Consider the following 13,342-nt stretch of genomic DNA (forward strand, 5'->3'; position numbering starts at 1 on the left):
GGATTGCGATTGATTAGAACTGTACTTACACTATTACTAGACTACCATACCATCGTCCTCGGTTGTGCAGGACACATACGTGCAAACTACGTACACATATACTTATTACTATCCTCGGTTGTGAAGGATACTTATACATATTACTATCCTCGGTTGTGAAGGATACCTATACATATTACTATCCTCGGTTGTGAAGGATACGTGCGTAAAACCTACGCACACCCCATACGCGCTTCTGTTCTCGGACGAAGAACAGGGATAATACGAATAGTCTAGTGGTCACATAACATGGGAAGCCCCCACCTGTATAACTTACTATTGGCCCTGTAGAGCCACCCGTTACTTACTGTTACGCATTTACTTACTGTGAACTCGCTCAACTAGTTTGTTGATCATTCTGTTACATGCCTTGCAGATCGTTAGGTACTTGGAGCTTGCACTGGAGAAGCGGGTCGTTGTGGGCAAGGATCGTGGTTTCTACGTTGAACTATTATGACATTTAAAACTATTAACTATTGTTGGTTTATTTACTATGCTTCCGCTACACTTTAAAACTATGGTTATGTTTTGAACACCTATCGTATTGAATGGATGGTTTACATTTATTTTACTTAATATTAATTACATGTTCAATATGATTGGTGGCTTGATCCTGGTCAGTCACGCTCCCAAGCGGTGATACTCCGCGTGTGGATTTTGGGGGTGTGACAGATTAATGTGACAACTCGAGTTTCTGACTTTCACTTTCGCATTAGATGCGCGTTGACTTTGACTGTTTAGTTGTTTGGATTGTGGACTTGAAATTGTACGCGTTGTGTTTTAATGAAACGTATTGTCGTTTTGCCTATATGTGATTAAACGCTGTGGTAGAAAATAATATTAGAATTATTATTAAAACACTTAGTCCAGATTACGAAATATGACATACAGATCGAAGGATCACGAAAGATAACCTTAGGTTCGAAGGATCTCGAAACATACCCTTCGAGCAAAGATAGGATCCTTCGACATCTTTCGGCCCGAAGGATCACGAAACATATCCTTCGACATCTTTCGGCCCAGTCTTTCTAATGGGCTTGGCCCATTCCTGTGATACGTTTATATACGTGAATGCATGTAAACCGGCAGTTACTTCTAAAAACCCTAGTTCCCTTGTGTGTGTGTGACGGCATAGCAGACCCATTCCCTGTTCGAAGGATTTCATTCCGTAATCCAGATTTCCGGACGTGATTAATTACTTGTGAGTGCATAACCTAGCATACCGAGCAAACCAAGGTGAGTTCACACCCTTACTAAGGCATGGGATTCCCAGGGCACGGGAATTGGGATTGAAGGATTGCGATTGATTAGAACTGTACTTACACTATTACTAGACTACCATACCATCGTCCTCGGTTGTGCAGGACACATACGTGCAAACTACGTACACATATACTTATTACTATCCTCGGTTGTGAAGGATACTTATACATATTACTATCCTCGGTTGTGAAGGATACCTATACATATTACTATCCTCGGTTGTGAAGGATACGTGCGTAAAACCTACGCACACCCCATACGCGCTTCTGTTCTCGGACGAAGAACAGGGATAATACGAATAGTCTAGTGGTCACATAACATGGGAAGCCCCCACCTGTATAACTTACTATAGGCCCTGTAGAGCCACCCGTTACTTACTGTTACGCATTTACTTACTGTGAACTCGCTCAACTAGTTTGTTGATCATTCTGTTACATGCCTTGCAGATCGTTAGGTACTTGGAGCTTGCACTGGAGAAGCGGGTCGTTGTGGGCAAGGATCGTGGTTTCTACGTTGAACTATTATGACATTTAAAACTATTAACTATTGTTGGTTTATTTACTATGCTTCCGCTACACTTTAAAACTATGGTTATGTTTTGAACACCTATCGTATTGAATGGATGGTTTACATTTATTTTACTTAATATTAATTACATGTTCAATATGATTGGTGGCTTGATCCTGGTCAGTCACGCTCCCAAGCGGTGATACTCCGCGTGTGGATTTTGGGGGTGTGACAGATTGGTATCAGAGCCATTGGTTATAGAGAACTTGGTTTTAATATGAAAAAAAAACGTTTTTATTAAAACCAGACTATAACCAGAACAGTGCTCTCAACGATCCACAACGACGCTTCACTCCACGTGCAAGACTCAACTTCCTAGGTAATAGTGTTTATGTTTATTGCCTACATGCTAGAATTTGCATAGAACTTTGCTCGTAGTATGCTTACATTACCTTGCTCACAACTTGTCATTGCATGAGAATACTTATGTGCTTACACTCTTCTGTCATCGCACTATTCGCGAACCTTTCTCACTTATGTTGCCTTTGATGTGAAGATCGATGGCCGCACGAATTAACATGACTCAAGCCCAGCTAGAGGCTCTCGTTGCTGCGGCAGTTGCAGCCGCCCAAGCAGGTAGTATACCCTGCAGTATAGACACTAGGATCTTTAGATCCTACATTAATTCTCGTACTTAACTTTGCCCTATTCGTACACAATAGGTCAACCCGCTCAGCAACAACCTGGGTGCACCTTCAAGAATTTCATGGATTGTCGTCCTAGCTCGTTCAGTGGCACGGAGGGAGCAGTTGGACTCCTCCACTGGTTTGAAAAGCTCGAGTCGGTTTTCGAAATGTGTGAATGCCCTGAGGCTCGCAGGGTGAAGTTCGCCACTGGCACACTTGAAGGGATTGCGCTCACTTGGTGGAACGCACAAGTGCAGATCTTAGGGTTGGCAGCTGCTAACGCCACACCCTGGAATGATTTCAAAGAACTGATCAAGAGGGAATACTGCACTAGAGAAGACATTCACAAGTTGGAGGACGAGTTGTATAACTTGAAAATGGTTGGTTCGGAAATCGAAGCTTACACCAAGAGATCAAATGAGTTGGCTGTGTTATGTCCAACTATGGTGGACCCTCCATACAAGCGTATTGAGTTGTATCTCAAAGGTTTGGCACCAGAAATACAGAGCCACGTTACCTCGGCTAACCTCAACAACATCCAGGAAATCCAGCGTCTCGCTCATCGCATCACCGATCAGGCAGTGGATCAGAATAAACTGCCTAAGCGTATCAGTGCTACTGCTACCGCTACTGCTTCTACTACACTTGCTACTCCCAGTGAAAGTAAGAGAAAATGGGATGGGGATTCTAGCAAGGGATCAGCTTCAGTGCAGTCGCAAGCTCAACAGTGAAAGACAGACAGTTACCAGAGTCCCAGTCAGCACTCCTCAGGCAGCCACAGACAGGGAGGGTATCGAGGAAACCTTCCAAAGTGTAACACCTGCAACAAACATCACAGTGGCCAGTGTAATAAGGTTCGTTGTCAAAGATGCCTCAAGATGGGTCATGAGGCCAAAGATTGTAGAAGCGCTCGACCTGCAAACCAGAATCAGCAGCAACCTCAAGCACAGCAGAATCAGCAGCAGGGTAACAAAGGGTGTTTTCATTGCGGTGCAGAGGGTCACTTCAAAAGGCATTGCCCTCAGTTGAACAGGAACCAGAACAACAACAACAATCAGGGCAACGGGAACAATAACAACAATAACGGGGGAAACAACAACAACAACAATGGCAACGAAGCTCGGGGTCGTGCTTTTGTGCTAGGTCGGGGTGACGCAGTGAATGATCCCAATGTGGTTATGGGTAAGTTTCTTCTCGACGATATTTATGTTACTGTCTTATTTGATTCGGGTGCTGATACAAGCTATATGTCATTGAAAATGAGTAAATTATTAAAACGTACACCAACACCCCTAGACACCAAACACGTCGTAGAACTAGCCAATGGTAAAAGTGTAGAAGCCGCACAGGTAGTCAAGGGTTGTAGTATTGTTCTAGCGGGTCAGACTTTCTCGATTGATCTCATACCCATAGTTTTGGGTAGTTTCGACGTCGTCATCGGTATGGATTGGTTATCCCAACATCATGCGGAGATCTTATGCAAAGAAAAAGTTATTCGTATTCCTCGCTCCAGCCAAGAACCTCTCGAAGTACAAGGTGACAAGAGTGGTGTTGTGGTTGGCATCATCTCTTTCTTAAAGGCGCAGAAATGTTTACGAAAGGGACATACTGCCATTCTGGCACTTGTCACTGACGCATCAGCAAAGGAAAAGAAGCTGGAGGATATACCAGTTGTGCGTGATTTTCCTCAAGTGTTTCCTGAAGATTTACCTGGTTTACCTCCTCATCGTCAAGTCGAGTTTCAGATTGAGTTAGCTCCTGGAGCAGCACCAATAGCCCGCGCACCGTATCGTTTAGCTCCAACCGAACTGGAAGAACTGTCGAAGCAGCTACAAGAGCTCTTGGAAAAGGGCTTTATTCGTCCAAGCTCTTCGCCTTGGGGAGCTCCAGTGTTATTTGTGAAGAAGAAAGACGGTACGTTCAGGATGTGCATCGACTACCGCGAACTCAATAAGGTGACGGTGAAGAACCGTTATCCTCTTCCGCGCATAGATGACCTATTCGACCAGTTGCAAGGGTCGTGTTACTATTCCAAGATTGATTTAAGGTCAGGGTATCATCAGCTGAGAGTCCGGGATGAGGACGTCTCCAAAACCGCTTTCAGAACTCGCTACGGTCATTACGAGTTTCTTGTCATGCCATTCGGGCTTACGAACGCGCCTGCAGTCTTCATGGATCTTATGAACAGGGTGTGCAAACCTTATCTTGATAAGTTTGTTATCGTATTCATCGACGACATTTTGATTTACTCCAAGAGTCAGGAGGAGCACGAGCAGCACTTACGTCTTATCTTGGAACTTCTTCGAAAAGAGCAATTGTACGCAAAGTTTTCAAAATGCGACTTCTGGCTTCGTGAAGTCCACTTCTTAGGCCATGTGGTGAACAAGGATGGGATTCAAGTCGATCCATCCAAGGTTGATTCGATCAGAAACTGGCCAGCACCACGTACACCGACAGAAATACGCCAATTCTTGGGTTTGGCGGGTTACTACAGGCGATTTATTAAAGACTTCTCAAAGATCGCGCAACCACTTACTATGCTAACACAGAAAGGTGTCGTTTACAGATGGGGTAATACGCAAGAGACCGCTTTTCAGTACTTAAAGGATAGGCTTTGCAGCGCACCTATTCTCTCATTGCCAGAGGGCACGGATGACTTCGTGGTTTATTGTGACGCATCGATACAGGGGCTTGGTTGTGTATTGATGCAGCGGGATAAAGTTATTGCCTACGCTTCGCGGCAACTCAAGGTTCATGAACGCAATTGCACGACGCATGATTTAGAGCTGGGAGCTGTTGTTTTCGCGCTTAAGATATGGCGACACTACCTGTACGGTACCAAGTGCACGATTTACACCGATCACAGGAGTCTCGAGCATATTCTTAAGCAAAAGGATTTGAATATGCGTCAACGAAGATGGGTTGAACTTCTAAACGACTATGAATGCGCCATCAAGTATCATCCAGGCAAGGCCAATGTTGTGGCTGATGCCCTCAGTCGGAAAGACACTCTACCTAAGCGCGTGCGAGCGCTACAGTTTACTATTCAGTCCAGTCTTCCTGCACAGATACGAGCTGCTCAGTTAGAAGCACTGAAACCCGAAAACGTCAAAGCTGAAGCCTTACGCGGCTCAAGGCAACGCATGGAACAAAAGGAAGACGGCGCCTACTATGTAACGGGGCGTATTTGGGTCCCACTTTATGGCGGTTTACGCGAACTTGTAATGGATGAAGCTCACAAGTCTCGCTATTCGGTACATCCAGGGTCGGATAAAATGTACCACGACATCAGCACTACTTATTGGTGGCCTAGTATGAAGGCTCACATCGCTACGTACGTTGGAAAATGCTTAACCTGTGCGAGAGTCAAGGTTGAATATCAGAAACCAGCAGGCTTACTTCAACAGCCCAGGATACCACAGTGGAAATGGGAAGAAATTTCCATGGATTTCGTTACGGGCTTACCTAGATCCCAGCGTGGGAATGACACTATTTGGGTGATCGTTGATCGACTCACAAAGTCTGCTCACTTCTTGACTATCAAAGAAACGGATAAGTTTTCTACCCTAGCAGACATCTACTTGAAAGAAGTTGTTTCGAGGCACGGAGTGCCCACTTCCATTATTTCGGATCGCGATGCACGATTCACATCAGAGCTTTGGCAAGCGATGCACAAATCCTTCGGCTCACGTTTAGACATGAGCACAGCATATCATCCTCAGACGGATGGGCAGTCTGAGCGAACTATCCAAACTCTAGAAGACATGCTTCGAGCGTGTGTCATCGATTTCGGCAATGGCTGGGAAAAGCACCTCCCTTTAGTGGAGTTTTCATACAATAACAGTTACCACACCAGCATTCAAGCCGCTCCATTCGAGGCATTGTACGGACGTAAATGCCGGTCACCTCTCTGTTGGGCAGAGGTGGGGGATAGCCAGATTACGGGTCCAGAGATTGTAGTGGACGCCACAGAAAAGATTGCGCAGATACGACAACGCATGGCGGCAGCACGCGACCGTCAGAAAGCCTACGCGGACAAGCGTAGAAAGCCATTGGAATTTGAGGTCGGGGACCGGGTTTTATTGAAAGTTTCACCCTGGAAGGGTGTGGTTCGATTTGGTAAACGAGGCAAACTGAATCCGCGGTACGTCGGACCATTCGAAATCTTAGAAAAGATTGGCAAAGTAGCCTACAGATTAAACCTACCTCCTGAACTCGGTGCAGTTCACAATGTATTTCACGTGTCGAATCTGAAGAAATGCCTATCAGATGAGACCCTCATAGTTCCTTTTAAGGAACTCACTATCGACGAGCGGTTGCAGTTCGTCGAGGAACCTGTTGAAATCACGGACCGGGATGTTAAGGTCCTCAAGCACAAGAGAATCCCTCTTGTTCGAGTTCGTTGGAACTCCCAGCATGGTCCAGAGTATACCTGGGAACGCGAAGATCAGATGAAAGAAAAGTATCCCCAGTTATTCGAAACCAATGCATCCACTTCTGAGGCTGAAGCTACTACTACTGAATTTCGGGACGAAATTCCAAATCAACGGGGGGATGATGTGACACCCCAGGAAAACCAGTGAACGATGTAACTTACCTAGCTTCCTCAGTGAGTGCGTACCAAATTTCGGGACGAAATTTCTTTTAAGTTGGGGATAATGTGACAACTCGAGTTTCTGACTTTCACTTTCGCATTAGATGCGCGTTGACTTTGACTGTTTAGTTGTTTGGATTGTGGACTTGAAATTGTACGCGTTGTGTTTTAATGAAACGTATTGTCGTTTTGCCTATATGTGATTAAACGCTGTGGTAGAAAATAATATTAGAATTATTATTAAAACACTTAGTCCAGATTACGAAATATGACATACAGATCGAAGGATCACGAAAGATAACCTTAGGTTCGAAGGATCTCGAAACATACCCTTCGAGCAAAGATAGGATCCTTCGACATCTTTCGGCCCGAAGGATCACGAAACATATCCTTCGACATCTTTCGGCCCAGTCTTTCTAATGGGCTTGGCCCATTCCTGTGATACGTTTATATACGTGAATGCATGTAAACCGGCAGTTACTTCTAAAAACCCTAGTTCCCTTGTGTGTGTGTGACGGCATAGCAGACCCATTCCCTGTTCGAAGGATTTCATTCCGTAATCCAGATTTCCGGACGTGATTAATTACTTGTGAGTGCATAACCTAGCATACCGAGCAAACCAAGGTGAGTTCACACCCTTACTAAGGCATGGGATTCCCAGGGCACGGGAATTGGGATTGAAGGATTGCGATTGATTAGAACTGTACTTACACTATTACTAGACTACCATACCATCGTCCTCGGTTGTGCAGGACACATACGTGCAAACTACGTACACATATACTTATTACTATCCTCGGTTGTGAAGGATACTTATACATATTACTATCCTCGGTTGTGAAGGATACCTATACATATTACTATCCTCGGTTGTGAAGGATACGTGCGTAAAACCTACGCACACCCCATACGCGCTTCTGTTCTCGGACGAAGAACAGGGATAATACGAATAGTCTAGTGGTCACATAACATGGGAAGCCCCCACCTGTATAACTTACTATTGGCCCTGTAGAGCCACCCGTTACTTACTGTTACGCATTTACTTACTGTGAACTCGCTCAACTAGTTTGTTGATCATTCTGTTACATGCCTTGCAGATCGTTAGGTACTTGGAGCTTGCACTGGAGAAGCGGGTCGTTGTGGGCAAGGATCGTGGTTTCTACGTTGAACTATTATGACATTTAAAACTATTAACTATTGTTGGTTTATTTACTATGCTTCCGCTACACTTTAAAACTATGGTTATGTTTTGAACACCTATCGTATTGAATGGATGGTTTACATTTATTTTACTTAATATTAATTACATGTTCAATATGATTGGTGGCTTGATCCTGGTCAGTCACGCTCCCAAGCGGTGATACTCCGCGTGTGGATTTTGGGGGTGTGACAGTGTTGGTGCACGTTTTAGCAGTTGACACATTTTCACAGACATATAGCTTGTATCCGCACCCGAATCAAACAAAACAGTAACGTAAATATTGTCGAGGAGAAACTTACCCATAACTACGTTGGGATCGTTCACTGCGTCGCCTCGACCTAGTACGAATGCACGTCCCCTTGCCTCGTTGCCGTTGTTGTTTCCCCCGTTGTTGTTGCCATTGCCCTAATTGTTGTTATTGTTGTTGTTATTGCTCTGGTTCCTGTTTAACTGAGGGCAGTGCCTTTTGAAGTGACCTTCTGCCCCGCACTGAAAACATACTTTGTTGCCCTGCTGCTGATTCTGCTGTGCTGGTGGCTGCTGCTGGTTTTGGTTCGCAGGACGAAGGCTTCTACAATCCTTAGCCTCATGACCTATCTTGAGGCATCTTTGACAGCGACCCTTGTTACACTGGCCACCGTGATGTCTACCGCAGTTGTTGCACTTTGGGAGGTTCCCTCGATATCCGCCCTGCCTGTGATTACCCGAAGAATGCTGACTGGGACTCTGATAACTGTCAGTCTTCCGCTGCTGGGCCTGAGACTAAACTGTAGCTGATCCCTTGCTGGAATCCCCATCCCATTTTCTCTTACTGTCACTGGGAGTAGCAGGAGTAACTGAAGTAGTAACGGTAGCAGTAGCGCTGATACGTTTGGGCAGTTTGTTCTGATCCACTGCCTGGTCTGTGATGCGGTGAGCGAGGCGTTGAATCTCCTGGATGTTATCAAGATTAGCCGAAGTAACATGGCTCTGGATCTCTGGCGCCAACCCCTTGAGATACATCTCGATGCGCTTGTATGGAGGGTCTACTATAGTTGGGCACAGCACGGCTAGCTCATTAGACCGTTTAGTATACGCTTCAATCTCTGACGCAACCATTTTCAGGTTATACAGCTCGTCTTCCAGCTTGTGAATATCTTCACGAGTACAATATTCCCTCTTGATAAGTTCCTTAAAATCGTTCCAGGGTGTGGCGTTAGCAGCTGCCAACCCTAAGATCTGAACTTGGGCGTTCCACCAAGTTAATGCTATCCCTTCCAAGGTGCCAGTTGCATACTTGACCTTGCGAGCCTCAGGGCACTCGCACATTTCGAATACTGACTCTAGCTTCTCAAACCAGTGGAGGAGTCCAACTGCTCCTTCAGTGCCACTAAAGGTACTTGGACGGCAGTCCATGAAGTTCTTAAAAGTGCAGACAGGTTGCTGCGCGTGTTGACCTATTGTGTACGAATAGGACGAGATTAAATACGAGAGTTAATGCAGGATCTAAGGATCCTAGTATGAATCTATACTGCAGGGTATACTACCTGCTTGAGCAGCTGCAAGTGCCGCAGCAACTTGAGCTTGAACGAGTGCCTCTAGCTGGGCTTGTGTCATGTTAATTCGTCCAGACATGATCTTCATAGTAAAAGTAACGTAAGTGTGAGTGGTTCGCGAGTAGGGCGATGACAGAAAAGCGTAAGCACATAGGTATTCTCATGTAATAGGATCATGTGTATCTAAGAGTAATGCGAGCAAAGTTCTAAGCAGTTCTAGCATACAGGCAATAAACATAAACCTTATTACCTAGGATGTCGAGTCTTGCACGTGGAGCGAAGCGTCGTTGTGGATCATTAAGAGCACTGTTCTGGTTATAGTTTGGTTTTAATAAAAACGTTTTCCCATATTAAAACCTAGTTCTCTATAACCAATGGCTCTGATACCAATCTGTCACACCCCCAAAATCCACACGCGGAGTATCACCGCTTGAGGGCGTGACATGACCAGGATCAAGCCATCAATCATATCAAACATAGCATTTAATAGGTAGTTCATCATGACATGATTGATGTTCCAAAACCAAACATTGTTTAAGTAGCAGAAGCATAGTAATGTAAACTCAAGATAGTCATAAGTTCAAATATCGTCCGTGATCCATATCCCACAACGACCTGCTCCTCCTTGTGCAAGCTCCATAATGTACCTAAGGTCCTGCAAGGCATGCAGCAAATAATCAACAAACTAGTTGAGCGAGTTCACCGAAAGTAAGTGCGTAACAGTAAGTTCACGAGTATCAAGTGGCTCTGCTGGGCCAGTATAGATTTCTATTGGTGGGGGCTTCCCATGTTATTAATCCACTAGACTATGCGTAACCATAAGTGTTCTTCACAACCGAGAACAGTAATACGTACAAGTTTACGCAGGATTTACGTAAGTATCCTTCTCAACCGAGGATAGGGTATGTGGGGGTTTACGTAGGTTTTACGTAAGTGCCTAACACAACCGAGGCAGTAGTGAATATCCGTTCACGCAGGTTTTACGTGAGTATCCTTCACAACCGAGGATAGCGAGTAGCATATGTGTACATAGGTTTTACGTACGTGTCCTGCACAACCGAGGACGATGGTATGGTAGTCTAGTAATGGTATCCGAATGAATCTATTCAACCTTAATAATCCAACCCAATTCCCAACCCGGGAATCCCATGCCTTGGCTGTGTGAACTCACCTTGGTTTGCTCGGCAGATACACAAAGAGTACAGATAAGCTAGTAAATGGTCAACCACGTCCTATCATGGTTATAATACAAGTCAGGTCTTGACTTAGATAATACACGTTTGTTTCACATAGTCTAGCACGTTACTAATCACGTATAAATCATGGCAACATTTGACAGTTAAGCAATACATACAACTTGTACGGTTTTTAAACAAGTAAGCCCAATACTAACCGGCCCAACCTGTTGTGAAATTCCCATAAAGCCCGGTCCAAATAATTATAGCAGTCCAATTAGCAGATATGTGAACAAGTCCAATTACTTGGCCCAATCAATTGGGCCCGTGACAATGTAAGTCCAAAACAGTGTGTGCGAAGTGGCGGGTTTCGAGTCGCAACTAACGATCTCGAGTCGCAACAGGGGGTTACGAGTCGCAACGGTGGTTTCGGCTCGTCATGGTCCAGTTACGAGTCGCAACCTGACTCGCAACCGTGGTTGCGGCTCGTGCTGCTGTGTGGTGTGAGGTTTCGAGTCGCAACGATCACCGGTCTCGACTCGCAACCGTGTGGTTAGTCAATGCAACAAACTTCCTGATTTCATGCAGAATTCTTTCAATCCGTTTCAAGGTTTCCAAACATAACCAAATCAATTAACAATTAACAGTTTCACAATCCTGTTTCTAATCGATCAACCTAACATAATTAAGCAGTTCATTGGAACCCTAATATGAATAACAAGAACATTCAAACTACCCGATTTACATGAACAACAACAACAGTCAAACATCATATTCGATTAGGCTAGAATATTATCAAATGACTACGATCTAAAACACATATCATGGCAGTCGATTAACACTAGTAAATAGCCGATTACTAGATCATGCATTCAAGAATCATATAAACATTATATAGTTCATATTTACATCAAACCAATTACCCTAATCGTTCTAGTTTAAGCATGAGATTATGTGATCATCAATAAGCAAAACAATACAAGCACTAACCGGTTGAATTGAGACAAAGGAAAGGTGAGCCGAAGATGGTGGTTGTTCGCCGTCGGGTTCTAAGCAAGCCGGGAGAGAGAGAAAGGAAATCTAGGGTTCTTGTGTGTGGTGATGTTTTTGTAACAAATAAGATATTAGTCCCCAACTATGAGTGTTTACACGGTTAAGAGGGGTAGACCGAACCCTCAATGGGCCGCCCTAATGGTCCGCGTACAAGAATAAGGCCCAAAAGGCTTGTGCGGTCGAGTGGTGTTGTGCGATCGGGCCATTAACATACATACATATAATGTATACACAACACACGTAACACATCATTAAATCACATAATATTCAATTAATAACGTTCTCATGACCACGTATCGATACACAAAGTAGGTCTAAAGTTCGAGTTGTCACAGCTACAACCCTTAACTATCTGTGTGGCCTCTACACTTTTACCGTTTGCTAGCTCTACAACATGTTTGGTGTTTAGGGGTGTTGGTGTACGTTTTAACAATTTACTCATTTTCAAAGACATATATCTCGTATCCGCACCCGAATCAAACAAAACAGTAACATAAATATCGTCGAGAAGAAACTTACCCATAACGACGTTGGGATCATTTCTGGCATCACCCTGCCCCAGCACAAAAGCACGACCCCTCGCTTCATTGTCGTTGTTGTTCCCACCATTATTGTTGTTGCCATTTCCCTGATTTTTGTTATTGTTGTTGTTGCGATTCTGGTTCTGGTTTAACTGGGGACAATCACGCTTGAAATGACCTTCAGCCCCACACTGAAAACATCCCCTGTTGCCCCGCTGTTGCTGCTGCTGATTCTTGTTCTGTGGAGCTGGTGGTGGGTGTTGCTGATTCTGATTTGCAGGTCGCGAACTCCTGCAGTCTTTAGCTTCATGCCCTAACTTGAGACATCTCTGACAACGCTCCTTACGACACCGCCCGCTGTGGTGTCTGTTGCACTTATTACACAGTGGATGAATTCCCCGATATCCACCCTGCCCCTGACTGCCTGATGTCTGCTGACTCGGATTCTGGTAGTCGTTTGTCTTACGTTGCTGTGCTTGAGACTGAACAAAAACTGATCCCCTGCTGGAATCCCCCTCCCATTTTCTCTTGTTGTCACTGGGAGTAGCATAAGTAGTGATAGCAGTAGTGGTAGACCTGATGCGTTTTGGCAGCTTGTTCTGTTCCACTGCCTGATCCGTAATACGATGAGCAAGGCGCTGAATAGCCTGGATATTATCAAGATTAGCCGATGTCACATGGCTCTGGATTTCTGGCGCTAACCCCTTGAGATACAACTCAATGCGCTTGATTGGAGGGTCCACCATAGTTAGACACAACACGGCCAGC

The sequence above is a fragment of the Helianthus annuus genome, chromosome 10 (assembly GCF_002127325.2).
Source record: "Helianthus annuus cultivar XRQ/B chromosome 10, HanXRQr2.0-SUNRISE, whole genome shotgun sequence".
NCBI lineage: Eukaryota > Viridiplantae > Streptophyta > Magnoliopsida > Asterales > Asteraceae > Helianthus > Helianthus annuus.